The 17,571-nt window shown below is 47.3% G+C and overlaps 1 long non-coding RNA gene across 1 annotated transcript; it reads right to left on the reverse strand.

The window, feature by feature from the left end:
- Positions 1 to 1,039: 1,039 nt before the first annotated feature.
- On the reverse strand, positions 1,040 to 15,219 carry LOC141424055 (uncharacterized). The gene is made up of 2 exons (XR_012448876.1): positions 14,287 to 15,219; positions 1,040 to 6,717 (listed from the first exon to the last, which is right to left on the reverse strand). It is a non-coding gene; the product is annotated as an uncharacterized lncRNA (long non-coding RNA).
- Positions 15,220 to 17,571: the final 2,352 nt, after the last annotated feature.

Here is a 17,571-nt window from a genome sequence, read left to right on the forward strand (position 1 = left end):
TTTGGTTTGTTCAACCCCTCCCATTTCTTCCCCTTACCCCTTTACCTCCCACCCCCATTTTCGGCAGCGTTCAGTGCACACCCTGTGTCCTCTTCCTTCACAGGCATATGTTTTACGACATTACTGACGCTCCAGCCTTCTCTCCTCCTCTCCCTCCTCCCCCGAGGCCCTAGAGCAGCTCCACGTTTACAAATGTGTTCTACATCTGAGCGTGTGTGCGATCACGCTTGTTCTGTGTGTGTGTCTATCTTTGGATCTGTCTTCCATGTAGGAGAAAACATGCAGCCTCGTCTAAGCTCATCTGGTTCAGCCCTCCACCCTTTACGCTGTGCCCCCCTTTGTCTAGAAGCCCATTCGCATCTCATCGATGGCTCTCTTGCCTCAGAATATTGTCACCCTGTTGTCTGCCTCTTGGGTTTTATTTGCTTCTGGCTGACACATGGCGTCCAGCTGCTTCTTCCCCACCTGCTCCTGTGTTGTGCCACACCCCCATTTCCCACCATGTTTTTCTGCAGTCACTCAACCTCTCTGTGCTCATCTCTGGAACAGCCTTACCTCTTCCTGCAACTTATTTGCTCACAAACGGCTCCATTCTACACCCTCCTTTATTTCCAGCTCTTTCTATTTCATCTCCTCTCTCCATTCTCCTTGGCTTTTATAAGACCGGACCAGAGGTGGTGATAAAAGTGCCCCAGGATGACTCAAAGAGCAAGTGCACCTTTCGCTGTGTCATCCCTCTCCCGGGACCATTTCCAGGGAGGCCTCTCTGGGGTCCACCGTTCCTTTATATCTGAGTTGGGATTCTTTTCCAGGCACCCATGGAAGTTTCTGCATTCTTTCTACTCTTCCTGATGTCCACTTCAACAGCTTCCCCTCGTGTCTGGCATCCAATTCCAGCTTAGGATCTGCGGCGTCTTCTATTTTTCACACATGAAAAATCATCCAGGATTCTTTTTCAGAGCTAAGACCTTGGTCAAACATGCATAACTGATGCACACAACAGTAATATTTGACAAAGGAAAAAACCACACACCCTTCCTGAAGATTAAAGGACATTTCATCTTTATTGTATTTCCCCAAGGGAAGAGTGGCCCTGTCCTCTTTGAACACACAAAACATGGGCGCTCTTACAAAACACATACCCTTTATAAAATGGCAAACCAACCTGTCAGTGCAAGTCGATGTTCACAGTTCAACAACAAAGGCTAAAACATCAAATAAAAATGTATATTCCCAACAATTTGAGTATTCTTACATAGCTATAATATATAAGTAGAATGGATAAAAAGAACTTATTGTAAGAGTAAAAACATTTATGAATGTGTAAGTTATAATCTGAATAATGAAAATATAAAGAACAGCATGTTTTCAAATCTACAACCATCTCAAAACATTGCAAATAAATATAGTAAACATTTTATGACCAACTTATTCAAAATAATTCAATATAACTTATAATTTATATTAACTATATTTACACTAACTCTATTATGATCCCACGTGTCTAAGTTTACATATTAAAAAGTCATCAAATCTGGCAAACCAAATATACGTGAGCAAATGACCGCAACGTGAATTTTGGTGAGACTACAGGTGCCTCAGGAAAGAAGGGACCCAGCAAGGCCTGATTTCCCTTCATTCCTTCATGGACTCCCAGGTGTGCCCCCACACCGAGGAGTGGGGTAGTTTTATTAGGCTTGTTCTGGAAGAATCTGGGTTCTTCTAGGTTTGGGAAACTCCTCGCTCTTCCTTGCTCCAGCTGGCTTCAGTGTTGGTTTAGACTTCCTGATGAACATTCCCATCTCCCTGGGCACAGCGATCTGGAAGGCAGAGAGAAATGATGTCAGAGGCAATGCTCCAGGAGGAAGGTGATCGACAGGCTAAGTCAGTCCCAACAAGGGTTTGGAACCACTTACAGATCCTAATTCACCTCTAGCCCTTCATCCAGTCTTGGGGATTGAAAGCAGGCTTCGTGCTTGCCAGGGAGGTACTCTATCCCTTGAGCTATGACTCCAGCCCTTTATTTTATTGCTTTAAGCTAGGTTCTCCTTAGCGTTGCCTAAGCTGGCCTCCGACTCCTGACGTCCTGTCTCTATCTCCCAGTTAGCTGGATTACAGGTATACACAACCATGCCCAGCTCTGAAGCATCACCAAGAATTGTGATGACTCTTGGGCTTTTCTTTCCATGACTCCAACAATCACTTAAGCCCTGAGGTCAGGCCCAACAGTCTTCTGTAGAGCAGAACATGAGGTGATTCTGCTCAAGGAAGGAAGAAAAGAGCGATGTCAGACACAGTTCCCTAGGTGTGAACTCACAATGCGACTGTGGACTAAACTCAGACCGTGGTCCTCTCCACTTACTGAAAATGTGAACCTCTAACCGTGCGACAGCATTCCTGACGTCAGGATGTCATGAACCAGGACACCAGAACCCGAATCCCAAACCAAACTCCCGATGTTTCATCCTCGGATGAACCGGGCTAGCTGTGCTCTACAAAAATCAAACCTTTGCTCAATGCTCTGCTCACATCCATCACTGTTAAGGTGTGGCTTGTGTGCAGCCACCGCAAGCTGCGCACAGTTCCGACCAACGTTCTTGACCATAAACTTGAGGGGAAAGGGAGAAGAGGGGAACTTGGTCCAACAGTGGTAGGGTAAGGAGAACAAGAAATTTCAAAGAGAATTCTGGCCATAGGAAATTTGTTTCAAGTCAAATTAGGACTAAACTAGTTAGTGGCCATCTGTCATTGATAATATTCAGACCTCCCACATTTTCTTCTTCCTTCCTTCCTTCCGTCCTTCCTTTCTCCCTCCCTCCCTCTGTCCTCCCCCTTCCTTCCTCCCATTTTCCTTCCTTCCCTCCTTCCGTCCTTCCCTCCATTCCTCCATTCTTTCTTCCTTCCTTCCCTCCATTCCTCCATTCTTCCTTCCTTCCTTCCCTCCATTTCTCCATTCTTCCTTCCTTCCTTCCTTCCCTCCTTCCCTTTCTTTCTTTTTTCTTATGGCACTTGGGTTTGAACTCAGGGCCTTGACTTGCTGGACAGGTGCTCTACTATACTTGAGCCATGGCTGCAGTCCTATTTTGCTTTAGTTATTTTCCTATGGGGTCTTGTTTTGTACCCATGCCTGCCTAGATCCTGACCCTCCTATTTTTACTTCCCACATCACTGTGTTATCAGTGAGTCCCCAGAGTTGGTACCGCATGGGACCCTAGGTCAAGACTGAATTAAGAAGTGACGGCAAAAGCTCGGATGATGGGCATATGGAGGTTACAGCTAGCGGATACTCGCGGCTGACAGAAATCAGCACTTGCTCACAGCTGCCATTCGGACCCAATGGCTTTGGGTTAAAGGATTTCTACCTCATCCGAGCCCTAGCGACACTTGGGTGTCTCTGAGGCCTGGCTATATGGCCGGCCCCTGGCCCCCAGCACGTCTCTCAGGGTCACTTCTCTCTGGTTGTCATTTCTATGGCTGTGCAGTGACCGGGAGTGTCTTACAGCCTGGGATGGTTGGGCTGCTTTATGGTGTGGCACCAGGTGTGGCACGGAGTGGTCAGGCAAGGGGGTTTCAGGATTTCCTAAGCAGACATCAAATCGCCCTGGGCACACTACAAGGACACAGACACACCTTTACTGAAGCCGATGATGGAACAGAGTTCTAAGGCAGGTGGGTGCGGTCTCGCCCCCACACCCAGAGGTCCGGGTTATAGGCCTGGATCCGGAAAGAAAAACAGCTTCATGAACAGTGCTGCTCCCCAGGGAGACCTCTCCCCATGTCCGGCCTCCACTTCTTTCTAGTTCCCAAACCCATTCCTTCCTTCGCTCTCCAATCCAGAGCCTTCCCCCCAAGTCCTTCGCAGCCCGGACCCTCACCTCTTCACACTCCTCTCGGGACACCCGCATCCTCCAGCCCATGGATCGCATCATCTGGTACCGTAACTTGTGGAACAGAGGGTGCTGGAAGTAGTTCTTTCCGTAAAGAAAGTAAAATATGTCTTGCTTAGGAGCCTGGTTGTCCTCTTCCATGTCATTGGCCAGATATCTGGGGAAAGAAATCAGAGCCCTCGTCAGAGGGACAGCCAGGGAGCACCTGCACCTGCAGTCAAGTGCCAGGAAGAAGAGCAGGCTGACCCTCTCAGCCCAGGGACACATCACCCCTGCTCTGTACAAAGAGGACTGTAGAGCCCACTGTGGGACAGAGGTCTCCCAAGGGGCCTCTCACACTGTGATGATGGAGAAAAGCCCATCTGGAGATCCTGAGGCTGTCCCCTGCCACTATCATGCCCTGCAGCTGGCATCATGGCTCCCCATCTCCCTCCTCACTCCCTTTGCTCTACTTGGGCTGTGTGCACACCTGTGTCCCCACTACAGAGTAATGACCCATGGGTGTGGCCTAACCCTGTCCATTTCTCCATTTATCCCTGCCCAATCAAGTGGTTGATGGAGAATTTGGCTCATGAGATGTGTTAATTCCACCACCTTTTCTCAGACCTCTCTTTCCATCCACCCATGTGCCCTGGTGCAGAGGTTGCTGGGCCAAAGGTTTTCTTGAATGAATGAATGAATGAGGGAACAAGTGAGTGAATGAATGAAGGGAAGATTCAAGCCAAATGCCATTACTGATTACTTCATTGATACAACACAACAATAAAAACACTTTTAAAATGAACAGAACTTAGCTGAGTGCTTCAAGAATGGTGGCCTGTGCCCATGGAGCTTTAGCCTATCGGGCCTCAGCAGCTGCTGGGAAAGAAGAGCTCTCCTGTCGCCAGCACACAGCAGTTAAAGGCAAGTACATATAGCTTGGCTCTCACTCCACCGACTTTCAGGACATGATGCTTAGAAACCACAACCAAGCAGGTGGGCGTGGTGGCATATGTCTGTAATCCCAGCTACATGGGCAATGGGGAAATCAGAGGATCATGGTTTGAGGCCAACCCCAACAAAAAAGTTAGCAAGATCCCATGTCACAAAACAAGCTGGGCATAGTGGTATATGTCTATAATCCAAGCTAGGCAGAAGGCAGAGGTAGGAGAAGGATGGTAGGGGGCAAAAAGTGTGAGGCCCTACCTGCAAAACAGACCACAGCACAAAGTGTTGGTAGAGTGTTTACCTAGGAAATACAAGGCCCCAAGTTCAAACACTAGTACTGCCAAAACAAACCAAAAATCCGAATAAAAAATAACCTCCCACCACGCAAGCAGGATTTCTGCCTGAAGTGGGGGGCTTTGGCTCATACACCTCTATTGCCTGCAGTTTAAACTGGCTAGACAACGAGCAGAAACCTAGTCATTTTGAAGACAAGTAATTAGACTCCTATCACTTGGTAATAAATAATGGAGCCATGACAGGTGACTGCAATTTTTTTTCTTTTTGGTGGGACCAGAGTTTGAACTCAGAGCTTCACCCTTAGAAAGTAGGCACTCTAGAGCTAAGGCATGCCTCCAGTTCATTTTTGCTCCGGTTATGTTTGAGATGGGGTCTTGCAAACTGTTTGCCGGGCTGCCTTTGAACCACGATCCTCCCAGTGTCAGCCTCGTAAGTAGGTAGGATTGCAGGCATGGACACCAGTGCCTGGCTCAAATTTGCTATTTGGTAAAGACGACAGATCCAAATACTGCTTTATCTACTTTAATCTCTGCTCATAAAAATGCTTCTGAGCCTGGTGCCAGTGGCTTACACCTGCAATCCTAGCTACTTGGGAGGCTGAGACTGGGAGGATCACAGTTCAGGCCAACTTGGGCAAAAGTTATTGAGACCCCCATCTCAATGGAAAAAGCTGTGTGTGGTGGCACACACATCTCATCCCAGCTATGGCAGAAAGCATAAAATAGACAGATTACGGTCCAGGCCAGCCTAGGCAAAACCAATAATCTATCTGCAAAATAACCAGACTATCTCCAAAAAGGGCTGTGTAGAATGCCTGCCTAGCAAGTGTAAACCTCTGAGTTCAAATCCCAGTACCACCAGCAGCAGCAGCAGCAATATCTATGTATAAAAAAGTAATTTTTGGTACAGGTGCTGTTTAAGTGCAGCAGAAGTCTAAGAAAAATGGACTCAGTGGAGAGAAGCAAACAAGCAGCAGCCTCCACACGGTGCCTCACAGGGTGGTGACACGAGACGCTGTGACCAGTAAGTTCTCCTAGCTGGACTCCTGCTTGTGTTCTGACTTCTTGGGGCAATCAGTAATTCCCACTGCTTGACAACAGAGCAGGCAGGGCTAGCAAGAGCTTTGGAAGCTTCCTCATGCTTGAGGAACTTACATTTTAAAGCCTCTAGGGCCCAGGGCTCCAATTAAACAGATGCTGTTTTGGAACAAAACAATTATTCGCAGTCACATATACAAGGCTGTCAAGGTGGCGAAAGTTTTAAAGACAGGAACAACACATTTAGGCCTGGCGGAGTGGCTCAAGTGGCAGAGCGCCTGCCTAGTGAGCGTGAGGCCCTGAGTCAAACCCCAATACCACAAACAAACAACCAAACAAACCAAAACAAAACAAAGCCAGCGTCTTTAGATATGATTTTTAACCAAGACACAGATGACATAAAGGAACAATGTCCCACAGGTCTGTGCATTATGGATAAAATGCACTCTGTCAGATACCATACCATACCTTCATAGACGTGTTATACAATGAAATAAATGAAGTAAAAAGATCCAGGTAGCGAGTTGTGAATACCAGTGCAAACAGAAGCTGGCTTTTCCCGGAAATACCTGAACAAACAGAAAGAAAGCATGAGAAAAGTCCTGGAGAGCGACACGGGAAGTGTGTGTGGGGCAAGGGCTGGCGTCGGAGGCCCGGGTCTAGGACAACTGTGAGTAACCAAGAGTACTTCCAGTTTTTCTTTCCTTTAGCATCCCAGTGTGCACTACTCTTGAAGGCCCTGCCAGCTTTTGTCTTCCTGTGATAGGTGAGTCTAGGAAAGTGACTTCATTGTACCACCAGCACACCAGGACGGGTGTCCTCCAAGGAGCACTGCGCTTCTCATTCTGTCACCTCAGGCAGGAGTACATTTCTTTCAACAGCTGGGCTATTATTAGCATTGTAACTGTCTTTACCTCTGGATCGTTCCATTTTAAAATACGGTCTCCATGGCTAGGGGCATATGACGCAGTAGAAGCATGCTTGCCTAGCATGCTGAGGCCGTGGGTTCAATCCCCAGTGCCATCACAACAAACCAGAGCCCAAACCCAGTTTCTCCATGGTGACAAATCTTTGGAGGGTGGAGCTGGAAGCTACTCTGATTAAGGGGACAAGGAATCAGCTGAGGAGACTGGTTTAGGTCTCCAAGCAGGAGCCTCTCGTCCCCTGGAATAATGACACAACAGTGCACACCTACTTGGTAGGAGGTGGAGATGAGGAGGATCAAAGTTTGAGGTGAGCCTCGACAAAAAAGTTTGAAAGACTCCCATCTCAACCAACAAGCTGGGTGTGGTGGCATGCACCTGTGACTTCAGCAATGGAGGAAGCACAGGTAGGAGGGCTGTGTCCTAGGCTGGCCCTGGGCAAAAACGAGACCCTATCCAAAAGAATAACAAAAACAAAGGGCTGGTGGAGTGGCTCAAATGGCAGAGCGCCTGTCTAGCAAGCAAGAGGCCCTGAGTTCAAACCCCACTATAGCAAACAACAACAAAGTTACAAATAAAAAAAAATTAAACTCCATCTTTTAGATTCATCATACATCATTTTGGTTTTTGTTTTGAGGCAGGATCTCTCTCTCTCTCTCTCTCTCTCTCTCTCTCTCTCTCTCTCTCTCCCAGGCTGGTCTTGAACTTTATATCCTCCTGCCTCAGCCTCCTGGGTGCTGAGATCAAGGTGTGCACCACCATGCCCAGCACCATTATGCATTTTAGTAAGCATGTATTTAACAGAAGAGTCACTACAACCAAGTGACATTCATAACACCCCGGGACATAAAATAAATCACATTGTTTTTCAATGACACTTCATAGTTTGCTGAAACTAAGAACCTGGATGCAAGAATGTTATTTTCTAAGTATGAGTAATTACAGTTCCAGCTTATTCACAGTAACATCTAAAGAGAAACCAAGAAAAGTTGACTCTTTCCAAACCCATCAACAGAAACCAATTTCAAGAGCCAAAGGAAGAGATTCAGGCAGCACATGTGCTGTTAAGTCTTTTCCTCAGCAACGAGGACTTTTTTCCACGAGAGATCGGTGTTCAAAGGAGAAGCCATGAAGCTGATGGTAAAAACTAGACCCGAGATGGGGAAAGAAACTGGAAGCAGACAACTCACACTGGATGTTTGTTGAAGCCTTCAAAGATAAGTTTCCAGTCTGCTTGCTGTACGGTTCCACCTAATGTTTCAAACTTATAGGATACAAGCTGAGCACCTATACTCTTAGTTACTGTGGGGTCTAAGACTGGAAGGAATGCAGTTCAAGGCCAGTCCAGGCAAATAGTTTGTGAAACTCCCTCTCCAAGAAAACCATAGCAAAATGGACTGGACGTGTGGCTCAAGTGGTAGAGTGCCTGCCTTGCAAGTGTGAAGCATTGAGTTCAAATCCCACTTCTACCAAAAACCTTACAGGATACAGATGGGCAAATTTTTCCATAAAGGGTTGATTCTTTAAAAAAAAAAAAAAAAAAGGAGGAGGGGAGGTTGGAGGTACAGCTCAAGTGGTAGCATTTGCCTGTTTAGCAAGTGTGTAGTCCTGAGTTCAAATCCCAGTACTACCAAAAAAAAAAAAAAAAAGGAAAGAAAAATTATAAAAAGGGTTTATTCTAAAGCAGCTTTGGAAACCAGGCAGAGTACTTCTGTCCTCATTTTCAGCATTCCTGTACTAAACACCAAGGACAATAATATAGCTCTAATCACTCCTCTTTGAGATTCACCTCACCTGTCACCTCCTCTGGGACATCCTCCCTTGTGCTGTTGATTCATCCAGCTGCTGCCCTCGTTTTTCTTACAGACTTAAAAAGACACACTATGATTGGGTTCCTGCCTCCTCTCTCCCCAAACCTCCACTCACCACAAAGCTGAGATAGGCAGGGGTCGTGCCTTATTCCGTTTTGTATTCCTTATGTGGGACCCTGGGCCTGACACACAGCAGGCTCCACAAGATACTTGCTGAATGAATGGACACATGGAGAAAAGAAAAAGGCAGTCACCTTTACGTGTCACTGGGCAAATTTTCATTGTGTGGTATTTGGGGAATACACTTCTAAAGCATTTCCAAGTCCAGCTGTGTCTTTCGCCTGAACAGTTAATGTGCTCTGTCCCAATTCACTACCAGCTAGAGCATGGAGAGCTCCCTGGGTGAGCACAGGGTAGAGAGGAGGACAGACAGCACTGGCACCATGGTGCAGAATCCAGGCAGGGACCAGCATGCTGGGAATCCCCAGATGCTTACATGATTCTACACTGTGCTCCCTGGCTTGGATCCTGATTGGCAATTAGCAGCCTTTCCCTTTGCACTGTAGAAATGTCAGTCTCCACAGGAAGGCAGGAATCCCAGCTGAGGATGTGAGGGGCCCAGGAATCACCTCGGGGGATGCTGTGGAGTGTTTGCTAGTAACTGCTTGTTGGGCAAATGCTCTACCACTTGAGCCTTACCTCTAGCCCTATCTCCATTTTAATTTATTGATTTGCTGTGCCAGGATTGAACCCAGGGCTCATGCATACTAGGCAAGTGCTCTACCACTGAGCCACACCCGAGCCAACACCAACAACCTGGTTTTAGAACAACATACACCAAAGCTCTCAGGTAACAAGCACTCACAGAATATGCACTGTAAGCACTTCAGACACTGATGTCCTAGTACCAAGTGCACCAAACATCCATAGTAAGTAGCATCACTTGTCAAATGGAAGTCACTCATTAAACTTAACATCTCTCCTGTCTTTACTCACAAAGCTGAGCTACTATATACTTCAGTGTAGCTACTTTAAAGTCTGATGTAGTTAAAAGTTGCATTTTTAGATCAGGGACATAGTAGCTCATCCCAACTACTAGGGAGGTAGAGACTGAAAGGACTGTGCTTTGAGACTAGCCTGGGCAAAAAGTGAGACTCATCTCAACAAAGGATCAGGCATGGTGGTGCACGCCTGTAGGATTCTTGGAGACCCTTTCTGGAACACAGCTAAAGCAAAAAGGGCTGGAGGCACGGCTAGAGCGGTACCGCCCCCTAAGTACTGCTCATCCCAAAAGTGATTAGGTCTTTTTCAACACCCCTGCCACTTCCAAGTGTAACTTCCCAAGCTTTTCAAAAGCCCCTTCTCTATGTGTTTGTGTATAGGTACTGTATACATTTACCCCTCAAAGCATGGCTCATGGTGGCTTTAAGCGTGCTTTTTGAAGCTATGTCTCAGATTCATCATTCCCTGCTATGAGTATGTCTCACTCTAGCTCAGTTCTTTGCGTTGTTTACAATTTTTGTTATAAATCTTGCACAAACATCTTTGTACCTATAGATGGTGTTTTGCACTTACTTAGGTACAATGAACATTTTATACTTTTATGTCATTTGTTCACATATGACAATTTCTATAGCCCAGATTCCTTAAAACTACTGGTACAATAAACATGAACACTGTCACCTAGCACGGCCAAACCTGTCCTAGGGAGGCAGCGACCAGGCCATTAACACCTGCAGGGAACGCCCTTTTCCTCAGCGTAACACTTCCACTTTCTCCACCTAGTGGGTAGATAATGGTGTGTGCTGCCATTTGCACACCCAAGTTCAGAACTAGTGAGGCCGGGGATTTCTGCATGCCAATTGGTCTTATTTTCTGTGAACTGCCAACTTGGTCAATTTTGATGGTTCTTAACCTACTGTCACCTATACTACAGATTATTTCTCTTGGTTTCTTGTCTTTGATTATATTTTGAAATAACAAGTTAACTTAGAGGCATGTGTCACCTTGTCTCTTCCTCAGTCTGCCCGGTCCTACCCAGGACCATGGTACGAATACACATTCAGGTCACCTGTGTCCATCGGCAAACTTTTATTCTTTTCTGCGGAGTTCTTTACACTCCTTGTTGGGAAGCCAGAGGCATCTCTGGCATCTTTTTTGTTGCTTCACACCCATACTATTTATTGCCCATCTGGTTTGACATCCACATATCCACGTTTTTATCTTTTCATACGTGTGTCTTACCATCTCATCTGAACTGCTGGTGCCTTTTTTTCCCCCCTTCAACGCTGGGGGTTGAACCTCCAGCCTGCTAAGCAAGCAGTCTACTGCAGCTTCCAGAGCAAAAACTTTGATTGTTGCCAGCGGTTGCTGTGAATTGCCTGGGTGCCTTGCACACAGCAGGTGGTTAATAAATGCTTCAGAGCAATGATCACTCCAGAGACTAGCACTCAATAACAGCACCAAGAGGGAGTTGGGAATATGATGCAAAAGCTTCCCGAAGTACTCAGTGTCAGCAATAAAAGGAGGTATTTTCCACTTACTTAAAAATATAAACCCAAATATGTGATATGCAGAGACACTGTTTGGGAGGTTGACAAGTTTGTAGCCTGCATAACAACATCTAGGAGGGAAGGAGAGAGACCAGGCAGGGGAGGAGGGCTGGGGGTCATGGCTCTCGGGACTCCCCTGTCACTCAAACTCTGTAGATAGAGCACTTAACCGCCTACAGGGAAACAGAGATAGAAGCCCCTTCATCTAAACGCCATGCTTGTTCTCCCAGGTTATCTAGGCAGCGTTCAGGACAGAAAGAGAGCGATGATTTGAGCATACCGAGGATCAGACTGCCATGATAGTTCAGAAATATGACACTCACCCTTCATTTTGGGGAGCCCTCTGTAATGACAATGGCAGATGCAGTCATAAAAGAATGCAGATTCAAACAAGATCAACTCACTGTCCCACTTTTTTAAAAACAGATCCTTAATAGGAGCTGTTCTGGAATGAGATTGCAGGAAACTGAATCCCAGCTTCCTCCCAAGCCCACCCTGTCCCTCACCCTTAGGAAAAAGGGCCTGTGGTTTGGAGGCTGCAGGCCTGTTCAAAAGTGCCAAAATCCTAAAATAAGCCCCATCCCAGTATTTTTGAGGTGAGAAACACAAGCTGGTTCTATATTGTCTCCTATTCCTGTTATATGAGAAATTCTATCAAGTTCTTATTCTTTCAACAACTTTTATAATTTAGGATGGAAAAACAACACAGTTAGTGAAGCCCAGCACTTAATTCTGAAGCAATGATCTTGGTGATTTCTGACAAAGATCTTGGAGATTTCATTTTTTAAGAGGCTGGTTTCGAAAAGTCACACCAGAAGGAAATCCACCGGCCAGAAATACTTGGGAACACACACTATCTTCCTTTGTGGCATTAGGGTTTGAACTCAGGACCTCACTCTTGCTAGGCAGGCATTCTACCACTGGAGCCATCCCCCCCAGCCCTTTTTTGTGATGGGTTTTTTTTTTCAAGATAGGGTCTCCAGAATTACTTGCCTGGGGCTGGCTTTTAACCACAATCCTACTGATCTCTGCCTCCTGAGTAGCTGGCATTACAGGTGTAAGCCACCAATGCCCGGCCCTTTGTTGGCATTGTAGCTGAAGTACTTTCCATTTTCCTTAATGCTCTCAACCTCCCAAATGAAAACAATGAATATGTAAAAAACAAAACAGCAGACCCTCTCCTTGCAACTCACCATCCTCTTAAGAATTAGGAATTCTCCCCAACATTTTAGTGTGGATACAAATTAACTACCTGCCAGAAAAGGAGATTCTAGGACCCACACTCATACAAAGATTTTGAAGTAAAACTAAAGATTGAAAGTAACATCTTAGTACAAGAACAAAAAGACCTAATCCACTAGCATCAAACATTTAAACTAACTCCTTAGGCCAAAGCAGACAGATTTAGTCAAAATCCTTAACTGTGAATTACTGATTGTGTTTCTACCCTGGCTCTGTCACTACGATTACCTTCTGAGATTCCTCTCTCTCAGAACAGGGACAATGGCAACTACCCCTACGTTGTTTTAAGGATGTCTCGAGTAAGTCATGGAAAGCACTTAGTTGACTACTCAATACACAGAAAGTGCTTAAAGTTAGCTATCACAATTGCTTGGCTGTCACTGGAAATCATGCAACTGAGCCTTTCAGTGTACGTCACCTCCATGTAACACACACTGGCTTCAGTACATAGTACATGGACTTTGTAACATCTATGTTGAGTGCTCAAAGTTCTTTTTTTGGTTTTCCTTACTTCCTGGATCTCAGCTATGTTCCTGGGAGACAGGTGAGGCCTGCAGACAGCAGAATCAAAGACACAGTGTTACTTTAGAAGTGAAGATTTTTATAAATCAACCAGATAAATGGAATCTGCCACCCAGGTCCTTTAGGATTCCCATCCTTCGCTGCCTGAAAAAATTAAGTTCTGGAGTTCTTCAAAGTTATAAGTTTAAGGAAGGCTTTGCATTTGACGAAACTATTTAAAATGTGCCTTCCTTAATGAAATATACAACTCCATTATCTGGGAGAGGTTTGTTGCACTGGCTCCCAGCAAGACTTGCATGAAATGAGCATGTCCTGTGGGGAGGGACCAGGCCAACTCACTGGTGACGTGGAGCCAGGAACCGCGTGGGACCACATGGGACCTCAAGGGTACCCAGAGCCGCAGATTTAGCAGAACCCGTTATTAGATAGATGAAGGCCCTCGAAGTTTAAGAAATCATTTGCCTCTCAAAGCAGCACGAACTGCGTCAACAAACTCAAAGACCCAAGCCCCCCCAGCCCTGCGGATGGCGGGTGCGATCCGGGATTCTAGGGCTTGGGTGACCTGACCCGAACCCCCTACAAACCAGCACTATCCTACAGCCCCGTCCTTGCAGGGGCAGGGTGGGCAGCAAGATGACCTCTATCCCCGGCCCTCCCAGGCCCCCATCTCCCCGCTGCCACGTCAGGTCACGGTCCTGTCTTCCTCCCCTCTCCAGTCCCATTGATCCGAGGGTCTCCAACCTGGGTTCCGCCCGGAGAATCCCCCGGATGAGGGACACGCCCACCGGACCCCCATTCCAAAGTTTTCAGACAGAACAGGGCACCGCACAGCGCGGCCAGCGCCCCCTGGGCCCACGGCTCAAATTCAGGAGCAAACCGAGTCCAGCGGGGCTGCGCTGCGACACCAGCAGGGCCACCGCGAGGGGCCGCAGAGTCCCCTCACACCGGGCCCATCGCCCACCGACGGCCGTGATGGCCACCGCGATCCCAGCCCCCTTCCAGGGACGGCGGGGGTCCCCCCCGCCCCGCCCCCTCGGGAGCCCCGGCCCCGCGCGCCCCAGCCTCTTGGGCCTCGCCCGGCCGCTCACCGGCACAGGAGCGCGTCTTCCAGATCTTCAGCAGCAGGATGACGATGGCCGCCAAATGGGACAAGAGTCCGGTCAACCGGAAGATGTTCATGGCGGCGGCGACAGGTAGCAAACGCGCGGCGGCCCCGAGGCTCAGCGGCTCAGGAGGCGGCGGAGGCGGCGACCCCTGAGAGGAAGCGGCGAAGATGGCGAGAGCGGGCGCGACGTGGCCAGGGACGTGGCCGAACCGCCGTCGCGCAGGCGCGGGGCAGGCTGGGAAAGCGGGCGGCCGCCAAGCCCCGCCCCTTAGCCCCGCCTCTTAAAGGAGCCGCTCCCAAGCGCAGGCTGGGCGCTACAGCCGGTCCTGGCTTTCTGCTGAGAGTGGTTGGGTTCTTGTCAACTTCCCTCTGCTGCGCTTCCGGTCTCCCCTTGGTGCCAGAAGTCTTCTTTACTGTTTGAAATGACATTCCTTTGTGAGGGTTTTCTTTTTTTTTTTAATCCCCTAACACTTGTTTTTACTATATGAAAATGTACAAGAGGAAAATCACGCGTGATTGATCACGGTGGACCTGGGCTGTAATAGAGGATGGGCTGAAGTGGGAATTCTGCCGTGATAGAGAATGTGTGCGGGGGTGTGGCTCAGTGGTAGAATGCTTGCCTAGCATGTGAGGAGACCCGGGTTTGATCCCCAGCCTTGGAGGGGTGGGGAAGGAAAAAAAAAGATAGATAAATGCAAAATGAGGTGGAAAAGGGAACATTTCCTTAGGATGAGAGATCGATTAGGCTGGCAGCCAGGGTCTGCTGTACAACTTGTAGCCACTTCTGCCTTTGGCAGCCTCCCTGAGCTTGTAGGGCGTTTGCTATTTAACTAAGAAGAAATTTAAACTATAAGGATAATTTATTTATTATTATTATTAATTCTTTTTTTTTTTACCATTTATCTTCAACTACAAATGTACGTATCAGAGCATTTAGGCTGGGGTTGTAGCTCAGTGTTAGACAAGTCTAGCCTGATTGAGGCTCTGGGTTCATGCCACAGCACCTGGGGGTGGGGAGAGGCCTGGCGTGGTGGCTCACCCCTATAATCTCAGCAATTTGGGAGGTGGAGATTAGAAGGATCATGGTTTGAGGCTAGCAGGACCAAAGAGTGACGGAGGGGCAGGGCGCAATACTGGGGATTGAACTCAGGACCTGGCCTGGCTAAAGCACTTAACCACCTGAGCCACAGTCCCAGTCTAGCTGGTGGCCTTTTACCTGGCAGAAATAGAAGCTGTCATGGAGTGTTGGCGGGGAAGGAAAGGCCAGTCAAAGGTTTGGGATAAGTTTCATCTCCAAATAAGAAATGATTCTGTACTCTTGTCCCAGGTGTAAAATCTTGTCATTTTTGTTGAGTCACATGTTCTCTGCAAGTATGACGTATTTCAAACACGTCTACCAACTGGTAAGTATAAAAGTCTCAGACCAGTTTTTCAGAACAACCCACAACCTGGTCCTGGTGTATGAGATCCTGTGAGACCACAGAAAGGCAGACACACCCAGTATGGATCACACAATGCAATTTATTGGGGTCCTTACAAAGTTTTTTTGGGTGGTACTAGAGATTGAACTCAGGGCCTCAAGCTGCTCTACCACTGGAGCCACGGCCCATGTTCCTTTTACTTTCAGCTTGCTTTTCAGATAGGGTCTTGAACTTTTACTCAGGCCAGCCATGGACCCAAATCCTCCTACTCCCACCTCCTGAGGAGATAGAATTATAGTCACGAGTCACTACACTGCCTTGCTTTTTTGGGGGGTGGAGTGGGAGGTAAGACTGGTGTCTTGAACTCAGGGCTTCACACTTGCAAAGCAGGTGCTCTACAGTTTGAGCTGTACCTCCAGTCCATTTTGCTCTGGTTATTTTGGAGATTGGGTCTCTAGAACTATTTGCCTGGGTTGCTCTCCAACCTCAACCATCCCAATCTCAGCCTCCCAAGTAGCTGGGATTACAGGAGTGAGCCACCAGCATCACACAGCCTTATTTTTGAGATTGGGTCTTGCTATCTTTTTTCCCAGGCTAGCCTTGAACCTCCACCCTGCTGTCTCTGCTTCCTGAGTTATTGGTTGGCTTTATGAATGGAAGCATGGTGCTGGGAACCAGCAAGACCATTGGATCCCCTCAATTTGGGTCAGAAAGAGGGGCGTATGTATGACTCAGAACAAAAGTGATTTCATCCTGGCTGAGACGGACCAGGCTTATCTTATGATAATCTAGAAGAATAAGGCACAGCCCTGGTGCCAGGGTCCTCACGGTTTGCTGGGAAACTCCCCAGGAAAAACCAGCCTCAGTTTCTCAGGGGCGATCACGACCATTTTCAAGAAAGATGGCTGCAGTTGTGTCAGGCTGGATCCATACACCAGTCTTAATATTTGGGGGCGCTCACTGGCAATAGGACATTGTAAAACAAAATGATTTATATGCTAAGGTCTTGCCGCTTGTATAAATATTTGCACACAGTGTGTACTTGTGCGTTTCAGCAGTGGGCCAGGGGTCCTGACATTCCTTCCTTTTTCCTATAAATGAAAAAGAGTCACAGTGCGTGACCACTGAGAAATAGATGTGTAAAGTGAGCTTCTGTCAGGGGGATGCAAAGTTAGACACTGAAAATATCGAGTACTTTGAAACAAACTACTTTCTTCGTCTCTCCCTGCAGTTTGGATGCAGTATGTGTTTACAGTAGGCTTTGTGAGCTTTTTTTTTTTAAATGGTGTTGGAATTTGAACTCAGGGCCTTACCACTTGAGACATACTCCCAGCCCATTTTTGCTTTAGTTATTTTTCAGATAAGGTCTCATATTTTTGCCCAGAGCTGTTTCAACCAAGTTCCTCTTATCTACACCTCCCAGATACTGGGATGATAGGCATGCATCATTATACCTGGCTTCAGTATTGAGATAGGGTCTCACAAACTTTTTGCCTGGGCCGGCTTCAGATAGTCATCCTCCTACCTATGCCTCCGACGTAGCTGGGATCATAAGCCTGTGCCACCGTGCCTGGCCAGCATCCATTACTCTTTTCAAAATTAGGATCTGTTCATTGTAGAGGGGCTGCATTGTGACAATTCCAGATGGGCTTGTATTGCACATAGATTAGATCACCCACCATCTCTCCCTCGACCCCTCCCCACCCCACTTACAGCAATCGCAAGAGATTTTTTTTGCTCTAGTTCATAGCATATGTGAAGTCCATCCTCCATATTCCCTCCCCTTCATCTCCCTCATTCAGCTCCTCTCCCACTAGCACCCCAACGCTGTACACATTTTACAGTCC

The sequence above is a fragment of the Castor canadensis genome, chromosome 6 (genome assembly GCF_047511655.1).
Source record: "Castor canadensis chromosome 6, mCasCan1.hap1v2, whole genome shotgun sequence".
NCBI classification, from domain to species: domain Eukaryota; kingdom Metazoa; phylum Chordata; class Mammalia; order Rodentia; family Castoridae; genus Castor; species Castor canadensis.